The sequence below is a fragment of the Sturnira hondurensis genome, unplaced genomic scaffold (genome assembly GCF_014824575.4).
Source record: "Sturnira hondurensis isolate 20B ecotype Veracruz unplaced genomic scaffold, ASM1482457v3 Scaffold0023817, whole genome shotgun sequence".
Lineage (NCBI taxonomy): Eukaryota > Metazoa > Chordata > Mammalia > Chiroptera > Phyllostomidae > Sturnira > Sturnira hondurensis.
This window is the reverse complement of record NW_028096448.1, coordinates 5,480,206-5,492,400: the sequence shown is the minus strand read 5'-3', so window position 1 is coordinate 5,492,400 and position 12,195 is coordinate 5,480,206. Positions and strand designations below refer to the sequence as shown.

Sequence of the window (12,195 nt, the reverse complement as noted above, 5' to 3'; positions counted from 1 at the left end):
TGCCTTCTCATCGACGATCCAGTTCGAATTTATTCCCTTCTGCAAATTTTGCATGTCTACTGTATATGCCAGGCACTGGGATAGGCTTTAGGAATGCAGAGATAAATGATACAAATTTAATCTCTGAGAGCTGGGCCACAGTTTAGTGGGGGCGATGCAACCCACAGAAATTTGTAATGGAATTTGAAAATTGCTCCCTGTAGGGAATTGTACAACATTTAGTATTAAGTCTGGGGAATTTGCAAACTTCCTTAAATCTTCACATTGAATTAGACTCTGGATAAATTTGTCAAATGCATAAATATTATTTATGTATTCTGACCTAATAAATGGAAAAGTTGATGAACTAAAATGCGTCCCTTACAACCAGTGGCCTCCAGCAAAGCCAGTCTCTTGTGCCATTATTGCCCCTGCACATTCTTTGTGTTTGAGTCATTAACGTTGCGTTTAGGTCAGATGAGAATGTGTTCATCTGCCACGCTATGAAAACTAAGTAAAATGCTGATGGAGATCGTTTGAGATCGTCTCTACGCTGTTGATTGCATGCTTGTGGCCCATCATCAGAATGATGAAGAGTAGCTGTTAGACCGACTTGCCAAGGCTCCACTCTGTGTCCCTGCGGCTGTCAGCACGTCGGTCCTGCTGTTCTGCCTGACGAACGCTTGCCTGGCACCTGACGGACGGCTGAAGCGCTACTTGCTGCTGAGTGCCATGGAAAACTTCATCCTAGCATCCTCGCTTGCTGCTCCTGAAACATAACCCAAAAAACTAGTATCTGATTATTGAGAGGAAGCAAGTGCTTATTTTTTGTGTTCGACAGACCCCTACATATTGTAATTTTCCTCCGAAAACCCACATGTACCTTGCTGTGATTATCTCTTTTCTCTTTAGCCGTGAAACTGAGCCAAACCTAGTTTTGAATTCTTGCTTTGTTACTTTTTGGGTATGTGACCTTGGCTAGGTGACTTGTCTTGAACCTTGTTTTTGTCATCTGTACAATGGGCTAATAGAATCTGTTTTACAGAGGTTTTTGTGAGGATCAGAGCTAATAAATAAAAACTTGGCACAAAACAGCCATTCATAAGTGGTAGTAGTTAATATTAAGGAATTCTATTCGGTGCTTACTCAGGATGATACTGTACAACGGCAAGACAAATTTTTCCAAAGTCTATAGTTCAAAAATATATTGTAAATGTGGAATAGGTAATATCAGCACAGTTTTTCTGGGTACGTCATATTTACCAGAGGCACATAATTGGATGGGGACATTAGAATCCAACCCACAGTGTTTGACAGCAAGGCCTGTGATGCATAATGTGTTCTGGGCCATCCCAGGATGGCCCAGACCATCACAGGATGCGAAGGTCCCTTTGGAAGCAAATTGAACAGTGTGTGTCATTTAGCTTTGACTGTGTAACAGAGATGCTACATAGCATACAACACAGCTTCACCATCTGGTTGTCTTGTGGAGAAGTGGTGACCACAAGAGAGATTAAGCAATCAAAAACTGTTCCTATAAGAAGTTTGTTTTAGATCCAGGAACCTCTCATTAGCTCCTGAGTTGTACCATCAAAAGAGATCCATTAAGAACAGTTCAGCCCATGTCCCATGTGAAGTGGAGTTGCCAAAGAGATGCTTTCTCTGATTCCACCTGATGCTAGAATTTACAGCCTGTCGTCTTATCTCCTAATGCCAGTTCTGTTTCACATGATAAATAGAATAATAGAAGCTGCTTATAAGAGCATGAACCCCACCAAAAATTGTCACTTCCCCTGAAAATTGTGTAAACTGGACAAGGGGTGAACTTATAGAGAACTTCAGTTGGGAGGTAGCACGTGAAAAGGATATCTCAGCTGTTCATTCATTGTGGATTCTGGTTTCAGAAGTCTAGCTGTATTTCTCTACTTTGTTTCTCCACTTTGAGCCTCTCCAGGATATTCTAGCTGGTGCCTGATTTGGCATTTCTTTGTTGCTTTCTGCCCATCCCTGCCCTGTGCCCCCAACACCCCCCCTCCCTGCCCCTACCTGCCTGCTTGTAGAAGCAGGGTTGGCAGGATTTAGAAAGGGTTAGTGACATTCATAACTGGGGGAGGAATTAGCTCCACACTCTTTGCTGACTGTGAGGATATATTCCCTCTCCCAGCCTTCTCCCAACAGCGGTATTTTCTGAGTGTTGCCAGTCAGTCACATCTGTAGGTAGAGTACAGTTTTCTCAGCGGAGTACCAGGCTGAGCCATGCAGCTCAAGCCGACGGCCACGGATGTTACACCAAAGCAACTGTTCTCTTTGAGAAGGAAATTAGATTAGAAATATTAACATCACACACACATTCCGACTCTTGATATCTTCTAAATATGGTAAAGTCTGTTTTTTGAAGGTTTTGAAGTTCATACAATGTGATTATGATTTTAAGGTCACTCAGGAATTTATAGTTTTTAGTTGAACTTTCTCTGTATCATTGAGTAAATGCTCTGTGGTCAGACTGAAGATGGGGACACTTCCCTAAGTCAGTCTTGGGGTCTCCCACTTGAAATGGGCATCTGCATCTCTGTCCATCGTTAGCCCTAGCCTTTAACATTTTGTCTCCTCTTAATATATTGGAAACTCACTGAGTACTATCACTTGTGATATTTGCTATGTATAAGTGCTAGTTAGTATTCTTCTAAGCTACTCCCATTTGAACCAAAACAATCTCTGTTGTTAACACGTCTTATTTATACAATCTGCCTTTGCAATCTTGACAAAAATGTAGAAAAAGAACCACATGCTACCTCACATGTAGTCTTTTCTCATAAATGTGGGACGCTTCGGTAGATTCTGTAAATCCAACAAATACATATTCAGTGTTTGCTCCTTCCAGCGCAGTGCTCTTGCATGCCCTTAAAAATTGGCACGGAGATGGGTGTATTGGTATTCAAAGAGGTTGACGCTATATTGAATGAAATGTTTTTGGACTGCAAAATGATGCGAAGACTATCATAGTGTATCGTGAATAAATAGTATGTATGTGCAGGTAATTTTACTTATTTAAGTACATGTCTAATAAACTGTGTGTGCTTGAGCATATATACCAAAGTGTTCAGAGTAATTATTAATGGGACTTCTGCTGATTTCTATTATTTGGGTGGTTTCTCCCCTATGTACATTATCTAACTGTTTGTAGTAAACAGCTTTACTTTGTTCTCATTTTTCTTAACTGATTTGGGGGAGGACAGGGGAAGAATACAAGTACTGACATTTTGGTAGGTTATGAATTATGAAAATCTCTCCCGTGCGCGCCTTCTCTAGTATCACAGATATGTAGACATGTTGTACCACATGGCATTAAAGCTTTTTCTTTTTGAGTCTCGTCTGTGTGCCAAGCAAGCACTGCGCTAGGAACTCGAGACATCGTATGAAGTGGGTACTTTTGTTACCATGATGCCAATGAGGGGAGGGTGCCGAGAGTTTAGGCAACTTGAATCCCACAGCTGTTGTGTGGTGGAGCTGCGGTTCCGAGTCAGGTCTGACTCTGAAATCAGTGTTGTGGCCTTCGCGATGCTTCTGGTAGACATCTTGTCTGCCTGTAGGATGCAAAGGTTAATGTATGTGAGTGGATTGTAAAGTGTTGCTTTAAAAAGAAGGCGCTCAGGGGTTTTACCAGCGTGTACTGTCTTTCACTGCTTGCGTTGTTTCCCTGTCGTGTTTTCAATTAGAGTATAAACTTCTCAAGAGGCAGAATCTCGTCATGTCAGTAGCCCCCGCCTCCCCTGGTGCAGTCTGACAATACAGTGCTGCCTTCTCTCTGGGACTGTGAGGCATGCCTTTCAGGTTCTGAGAAGCTGGGGCTGAGAATCTGCTGCCAGCACACATGCTGAGGAGAAGACTCCCATACTGCCCTAGTGGCCAGACCGCTCTTCCTTCTAGCAAAAGGGAGGAAGAGCAGTGGCCTTCATATGGCTCCTAGACTTACTCCCAAATGCTTTGGGATCATGTGAAAATTGCCTGTCTCAGGAACCAGCGTAGCTTTGCCTCACATCTCCGCCACCCCCCCCCCCCCAAACCTGCAAAGGCATCTTTTAGACACTGTCTGCAAATGTTTTTAAACTTGGATCTTGGACTTGGTTCCTTATGTGATCCAGATTACACAGTCTGCTGCTGTCACTCCCTTATCTCCCTTTGTCTTTCAGGCTTCCTCTTCCAGCCTGTGCATCATCTCAGTTCTTTCCCACACTTTATCTCAGGCACCGTGGCTTCCTCATGGGATTACTCGGTCGGCCTGATACGTGGCCCCCAGCGCCTGGCTGCCAAGTCCGCATTCCCATCTGAGCCCAATTAGAGGATCCCTTGGGGTCACTGCCCTCAGTGGGGGATGCGTGGACTGGTGGGTCCACCGTCTGGGAAAGGGCAAGTGCAGTCACGGGCACTCTGGCTCCGTATTGATACATCTCCACTTAGCCGCATGGTGGGGATGTGGACGTGGCATTTTAAAATATCCACCTAAAAACACATTTCTCAAGTACCACGGTTTATGTTCCTTCTTCCTAAAGCTTGCATCTCTTGTGATAGAGGAATCACGCATGGGGTTGCTTTCTGGATATTAATTGTTCAAAGCTCTTTTTAAAGAATTCATGCAGTCAGCTATATCAGTATACACCCACTATTCCTCAGACATTCACTGTGCACCTAGTCAATGCCAAAGTGCCAGGGGCTAGGATTTCTCCACCCTCTAGGCCTACATGCCTGTGCTGGGTTACAGAATGGACTTAATGTTGTGCAAATCTTTTTCTCTTCCAGTTTTCCAAAGAAATTAGTTCGTTTTCCGGGTGCAGAGAAACCAGCCCGCTGTCTTCGACGGGTGAGTGATCCTTTGACTCTTCGTGTATTTTTACACTCGTCAAAATCTTATCCAGTTACTGCTGTGCTCTAAGAAAAAATGCCTGACAGCACATATTGTCTAGAAGTTTTCTTCCCTTTGGAACCAAGATGTTCTTCTACTCGTCACACCTCTTCCTCCCTTCCGAGGCGGTGGCTTCCCCCTCGTATTTTTCTGCTGTTTCTCTTTGCTACTCACACTTGTTGCCTCTTGTGAGTGGCTGCCATCACTGCTGCTACCTTGAACAGCTTGCAGGAGGATGACAGAGGAAGCTTCTTTTTTTTCAGTGACTGTTGCACAGACACACGGCCACGGGCAAGGGGAAACCATTGGTTTTGTCCACATGGCACGCCGCCCTTTCAGGAATGCCCGACAGAGACAGCGCTAGATGGGACCTGAGAGTCCATCTGGCCGAAGCCCCGAGTGCTTCACGGCCCTGGCCTGAGGGCTTCTTAGACCGCAGCGGAGCTGGGGTCATGGGAGAGGCATTTGACTCCCAGCTGAGTGGTCTCGGGTCCCCTCAGGCCTCTCCACAGAACTGTCTTTCGAATCCCAGTTCCTTCTGTGGATACAGAGTTACAGGTGGCTGGACCTGAGGTAATACCGATAAACTAACGGTAACATCCCTCCAAGGCAAGTGTTGGGAGTGTCCCAGTTTAGCTGTTTAACTTTCTAGAAACCACACTAAGCTACTACCAATACCAAGAGAGGCAGTGGACGGGACAGTCCCAGAGTATTTCTGTGATGGACCTCCTCTGAGAGGGCACATGTTCCTCTGTGCCTTTCCCAAACCACTGCATTTGCAATGCTGCATGATGTGGGGAGACGCGGGGCTGAATCGGTGTTGCCGCTAGAGACTGTGCTGCAGCTGTGCCCCGGCCAGCGGCTGCCCTGCAGCCCCCACTCGGACTTTCTGCACCTGCAGGATGATGCTCCGCAGGTTTCTTACAGCATAGTGTGACCCTGGCCTGTCATCGTAGAGACTTTCAGGGGAACATTTCTTTATTTAAAAAAACAAAAAGCTATACCATTTTAACCTGAGCATTCAGTTGTGTGGTGTGATGGAGAGAAGTGTGAGGACTCAGTTCCCCACTGGGATCCCGGATGGGGGACTTGCCTGTGGTTCTGTCATAGATTCCTGGGCTAGGTCTGGCTCTGGACGGCCATTACTGACGCTGGTGAGCTAAGTGCGCTTGTTTCCAAAACATTTCATCCCACTAGGCGTTGGCTCAAGTGTAGTACTGAGAGCCCATGTCTACTATTTCACCCTGCTCATCAACGTAATCATTTTACCTTAATGCGTAGAGGCTTCTTCTCAGCCCTAAGTGCAGTTGTTTTTAAGGAACCTAATGTGTCTGCCTATTATGGTACAGAGATGGTCTGCTTTCTACCAATGTCCTGAGCGGAATTGAGAATATGGGCTGCTGATTCACTGATGTGTGACTCTGATACAGACCTTTCCTGTCCCCATGTGCTTGGTATGCATGAGTGTACATTCATTAGAAGTGTGAACCGAAGGGTTCCCATTTCCTCATCTTACCCTAAAAAGCCCAAAGGTGTATGCCCAGAGCACAGTGCAGTAGGGCATGGGTCGTTGGGATCTGCTGCTCTCGGGGAAGGGGGAGGGAGGTGGCTAAGGGTCTCTGTGGCATCAAGAGGCTAATAAGACTAAAATAGAGGACAACTAAGGACCTTCAGAAAGTGGGGAAGTGCCAGATTTCATGCCTACTTGTACCGTTCTTTCAGTAAAGAATGAACTGGTAGAAAGGGGTCTGAGCTAAGAAGTGGTACAGTGATAAAATAAGACCACCTGAGCTGATGCAGGCCACTTGTGGCTCTGCGGGGGTCACAAGCCATTTGACATTGGCAATCAGTAGCCATCAAATTACTACCCAAAATATGACAAGCTTTTTGCTTCTACCAGTGGCGGAGGCTGGCAGGGGGACTCAGTACAAACTGAAGCCATGAGTTTCTTACTTAAAAAGCAGCTGCGAGGAGGCTGGTCCCGCACTTTGGGTTTGTACCACGCAAATCCACATGCCACATGCATGGACACCTTGTCAAGCAGGAGGGGCTGGGCTCCGTCTCATGCTGTGCAGCAGGGCTGGACCCTGAGACAATGCTGCTGTTGTTCTTAGCCAAGCTTGCACTGTGCTCACCATCAATGGTATCCCTTTAAGGGAAACCTAGGGAAATGCTCTTGCCAGTGCTGAGATTTTATTTGCTGGAGGCCAAGTAGCAGTGGCATGTATTGGTTCCATAGCAACATGTCTATGCAGCCAGAAAAAATACAATGACTGTGGCAGCCAGCGTATCCTGGGCAGGACAAGTGCAGCCCTGACACCCCCGTTTATTTTTACTTTATCCTGGCCTGACTTTCCCTCCTGTAGAGCATGTGGAGTTGGTAATTGTTACCATCTATCCCTGCTGTTAACACATGCCTCCTTTCTCTCTGGAGCTTGGGACTGGGTGAGGGAGAAGTCAATGTCTGTAGTAAAATTCTGCAGGCCCCTGAGTGTGCCGGCAGGGCTGGCAGAACCTCTCTGCCTTAGGGAGCGACAGTAGGTGGAGAGTCTGTGCTTTTCACCCTCCCTGCAGTGGAGCTGCTCTGTGAGAGAGCGCAGTGGGTTCAGCATTTCCTGTCCAGTGCGGTCAGCTGCTCCTGGCTGGAATGTGGGCAGCGAACCGGAGCAGTGAGCAGTCTGGGAAAACAGAGCACCCACTAAACGTGCTCCGCAGATTCAGGGGACACCTACCAGTGCCGGGCATGGCAGGGCTGTAGAAGGGCACAGCACGCACTGAGTCTCCTGGGAGCTTCTGCCCAAGGTGCAGGTCCTGGGTGCGGTTGCTCCAGCGTGCATAGCTGGGGTTTTAACATTTTTCTCACCTGTGAGACCCTCCAGGTAACCACTCCTGATTTCAACAGAGGCTTCCCCCCCCCCTCAACTCCTGAAGCATTTTGAAAAATCTTTGCCATCTACTTGACACTTATCTTGGATTTCCTTTTTTGATACTTACGTTTTGGGAGCCTGAGCAATCTTTCTAGGTAGAAGATGAGGCCTTCAGATTCAGGAACTATCAGTCTTATTCTTCATCTTTTTTTTTTAAATTTCTGTGACACTCAGAACTGAGCCCTGTAGATAGTAACCATGCCATCAGTATTTCTGCATGAAAACTGTGTAGTCCCGTCCTATCTTGTAAGGACGTTGTAGAGCAAGCAAGTAAATATATTGAAATTGTTTTTAAGTTCTTCAGAGAAAAAGAGAAATTAAAAAATTCTTTATTCTAGTGTGGTTTTTAAAAACACGTATTCAGTAGATATGAAATCACAAGGTGAAAATATCTCAAGGCTTCACATTTCCCCATCTTCCTCTTTGTGGCTACCAGCTATGAACTGTGGAGTCTGTGTTTTTACGCTGTCATGGAAATCACTCTTTTCCCCAGCCCAGCCCTACCGTGTTCACTACTTCTGATGAATTCGCCTTATTAGACTGTTTGGGCCAGACTTTTCAGTCAAATACTGAGCAGTGTCTTTGGAGCTATTCAGTAAGAGATGTGAAGGAGTTTTCATTAAGGTGACAGGTTTGAAAGATTTGGATAGTGGTTCCTAATTTAGTTTTGAGGTGTCTGTTGGGAGAAGGAAGGCTTTTATTGTATAAAAACTTTTATCTTAAGAGTTCTCCTCCCTTCCCAAGTTCGAAAGCAACTGAGAAGTTAGACAAGTGTAATAAGGCAGATGGAGGCCAAAATTAACTTTTTTGATTGGTAATAGTTCATGAATTAGAAATTTTGTCTTGGGCTGAGAGCCAAAATGGGCTTCTACCTCCATATCCCCCCGTCTGGGCCTGGTCACAGTTCACCTTCAGGAACATTTTGTCTTTGAGTATAGGTCACTGTGTGTGTGTGAAGAAAGGAGAAAGACACCAAAATTCACCTCCACCTCCCCATTCCTGTGCTCAAAAGTCTAACTGTGCCCAGTGCTAAGTTAACTGTACCCAGTGGAGGTAACATTACCCAGGGAGAGGCATGGACCACCACGCCAGCTTTAGCTCCCAGCCCCATCCTCACTGCACATTCTTGGGAAAGAAAAGTGGAGGGAATAAGAGGCTGGGAGAGTTTAGGGAACATCCTCTGTAGAGAAAACAGGGTGGCAAATGGAGTTCCCCGCCGGCTCTGCTCACATCTCTCACTCTCTACACTTTAGTCAGGCAGTCTACCCCTCATCTCACTTTAGCCATCTACCCACAGTGTTTATTCCTAGCTCCTTGCTTCATATATTTGTTCACTGGTTTATTGTTAGTCTCCTCCATTAAAATACTAGCTCGGTGAAAGCAACATCCTTGTCCGTCTCATTTACTGCTGTATCCTGGTACTTAAAACTGTGCCAAGCACATAGAAGGCGTTTGATAAACATTCACTGAATGAATAAGTGAGTAAGTATTGTTTTCTGCCTCTTCGCACACCCCTTAATTTCCTGGGTGTCCCAGTACCATCTTGCCTGGCAAGCACCTATTCATATTTGTGAGACTCAGTTCCGCTATTTTTCCCGGTCTCCCGTCTTCCAAGGTGAAGAGCAGTTCTTGTTTGTAAGTCACCAGTTGCCAGTTGATGTGCACACATGTGTGTGTGCATCTCTGTGTGTGCCTGTTTGCATCTGTTGTATGTTCATTTGTGTATTCGCTCTCTCTGTTTTGGTCTGTGGCTCTGTAACACTTCAGTTCACTTCTTCATTACCATATAATTCTTACTAGAATGTACACTCCTTAAGAACTGGGCAGCCTCTTTTCCATCCTGGTTTTTCTTCTCTCTGCCCTGTAGTAGCTGCTCAGTTAACCGATAACAGCATTTAAGGACTCACAACGTGCCAGGTACTGCTGCATCTTACTACAGTTGACTCCTGAACAATTCAGGGTTAGGGGCGCTGACTCCCCCATTCAGTTGAAAACTTGCACATTAACTTTTGACTCCTCAAAAATTTAACTGTTAATAGCCTACTGTGCATAAGCAGGAAGTCTTGCCAATAACATTACAGTCCAGTGACATATATTTTTATATGTTATATATGCATTATATACCATATTCTTACAATCAAATAAGCTAGAGAAAAAATGTCATTAAGAAAATAATAAAAATACATTTACAGTATTTATTGGAAAAAAGTGTGTGTGAATGGCCCTGTGCGCTTAAAACTGTTTTGTTCAAGGGTCAACTGTACTGAAAATAACTTTAAGTATCTTACATATATTAACTTGTCTAATTTTCACAGGAACCTTACAAGATACATTTTCACCTCTCCTTTTACAGGGCAGGGAAACCAAGGGCCTGTGGTCTCACAGCTTGTCTGATTCCGTAACTTATTCTCTGCTTGCTCTCAGAGAATGATTGTAAAGTGAACAAATGGATGAACAAGAATCCTAGAAGCCCAGACCTCTATCACTACATAGGGCCACAGACATTGGGACCGACCTAAATGAGTACGAAATGATCGCCTGTGATCGCCCATGGTTGCCATAGAATCCCGGGGCCACAACCGAAGCTTCATCCCCAGATGAACCTCTGAAGTCTTGTCGTAGCTATTACACTTAATTCCTAACTGTCCATGCCAGCAGAGTGGGGTTGGTTAATGAAAATAAGTGATTTTCATTATATTTGGGAATTCTTTCCTAATGGGAAAATATTAAATCATCAGTTATGAGTTAAACAGTTACTTGGTGCCAGGTTCATGACTACCTTGGGGGGGAAAGGGAGGTAGGGGTGTAAGTGGGAGGGTGAAGAGGAAAGCCTGGTGAATAAGCCACGGCTGCTGTATTTGAGGGGCTCTGGCCTAGCTGGAGAGACAAGGCATGATTACAGGCAAAATTAAGCAAGTTAAAGGAAATAAAGGGCAGTAAGTATGAGCACTATCACATGATTAATTGCCAATCAGTGAAATTTGAGAGAAACTGAAAGTTGCCATGTTAGTCAAGGTAGGGTGGGCTCGTGCTGTGGAAAGAGTCAAGCCTAGACACGCACTGGGCTGTAACCCAGAGTTTGCCTCCCATGCATGCAGTGTCCGTGGAGGGTCTGGGGTCTCTCCGGAAGGGCTGTCCTCCTAGTGTACCTCTGGGGTGCAGGCTGCTTTGATTCTGTTTTGATTTTTCAATCCTGCCATCTAGAAGGCTTGTTCATGATGACGGGGAAAAGAGAAAAACCGAAGACTTGTGACAGCAATTAGATGCTTCAGAACTTTGTCTTGGTCCTTGGTTGGTGTGGCTCAGAGCATGGGCCTGCGCACCGAAGGGTTACCTGTTTGATCCCCAGTGAGGGCACATGCCTGGATTGAGAGCCAGGTCCCCAGTAGGAGGCATGTGAGAGGCAACCACATATTGGTGTTTCTCTCCCTCCCTTCCTCTCTCCCTGAAAATAAATAAAAATAAAATCTTTGAAAAAAACAACAACTTTGTCTTCGAAGGGACACCTGTCACCTGCTATGTCCTAGACATGATGTACAGCCTTTTTTACAGTTCATGTCATTCCAACCCTCTCTTTCATCTGTGTTTATCTCCCATCCGGTACACAGCAGTGCTCAGTCACTATTTGTGGAGTGAAAGACTGAGTGAACATAAGAATGAATTTTCACTTATGCCTGATAGTGTTTATAGCAGCAGTGCACAAGCAGCCTCCAGAGCCCAAACATGGAATAATTAAGTCCAGCTAAAAAATCTTTACTGAAATTGCCCTGGCTGGGTAGCTCAGTTGGTTTGAGCGTTATACCAATACGCCAAGGTTGTGCGTTCAATCCCTGGTCAGATCGAACACATACAAGAATCAACCAAGAAATGCATGAGTGAGTGAAACAACAAATTGATGCTTCTCTCTCTCTCAAATTAATAAATAAATAAAATATTTACTAAAATTAAAAGTATTAACAAGAAATAAGCCCTGGCTGGTGTAGCCCAGTGGATTGAGCGCGGGCCTGTGAACCACACCATTGTGGTTTGATTCCCAGTCAGGGCACATGCTTGGGTTGCAGGCCAGTTCCCAGCAGGGGACTCACGAAAGGCAACCATACATTGATATTTCTCTCCTTCTCTCCTTCCCTTCCCCTCTAAAGATAAATGAATAAAATCTTTTTAAAAAGTATTAACAAGAAGTACCAACATAGCTTCCACTGATAAGCTATGGCAAATGGAAAAATGATAAAGATGTGGACAGGTAAGATCCAGGTTAGTTGGCATTTGAGATGATGCCGAAGCCCCAGCCTTGTAGACGTCAGCCCTGTTGTAGCCCCGTCACTTGTTTCCTAGTTCATGTGTTACAAAGCCTGCCTTTCTCTCCTTATTCCCTCTGATTGGGGTGAA

At 45.2% G+C, this 12,195-nt stretch overlaps 1 protein-coding gene across 10 annotated transcripts in view; it reads left to right on the top strand.

The window, feature by feature from the left end:
* Positions 1-12,195, top strand: part of ATXN1 (ataxin 1) — a 391,897-nt gene that overhangs the window by 188,278 nt on the left and 191,424 nt on the right. For 9 of the 10 annotated variants that reach the window (XR_005065293.1, XM_037037921.1, XM_037037915.1 and 6 more), the window contains one exon: positions 4,777-4,837. The exons of the other annotated variant lie outside the window; for it this stretch is intronic. The gene's annotated coding sequence lies outside the window, so the exon portion shown is untranslated. The remainder of the gene's footprint in view (positions 1-4,776; positions 4,838-12,195) is intronic. 10 annotated transcript variants of the gene reach the window in all.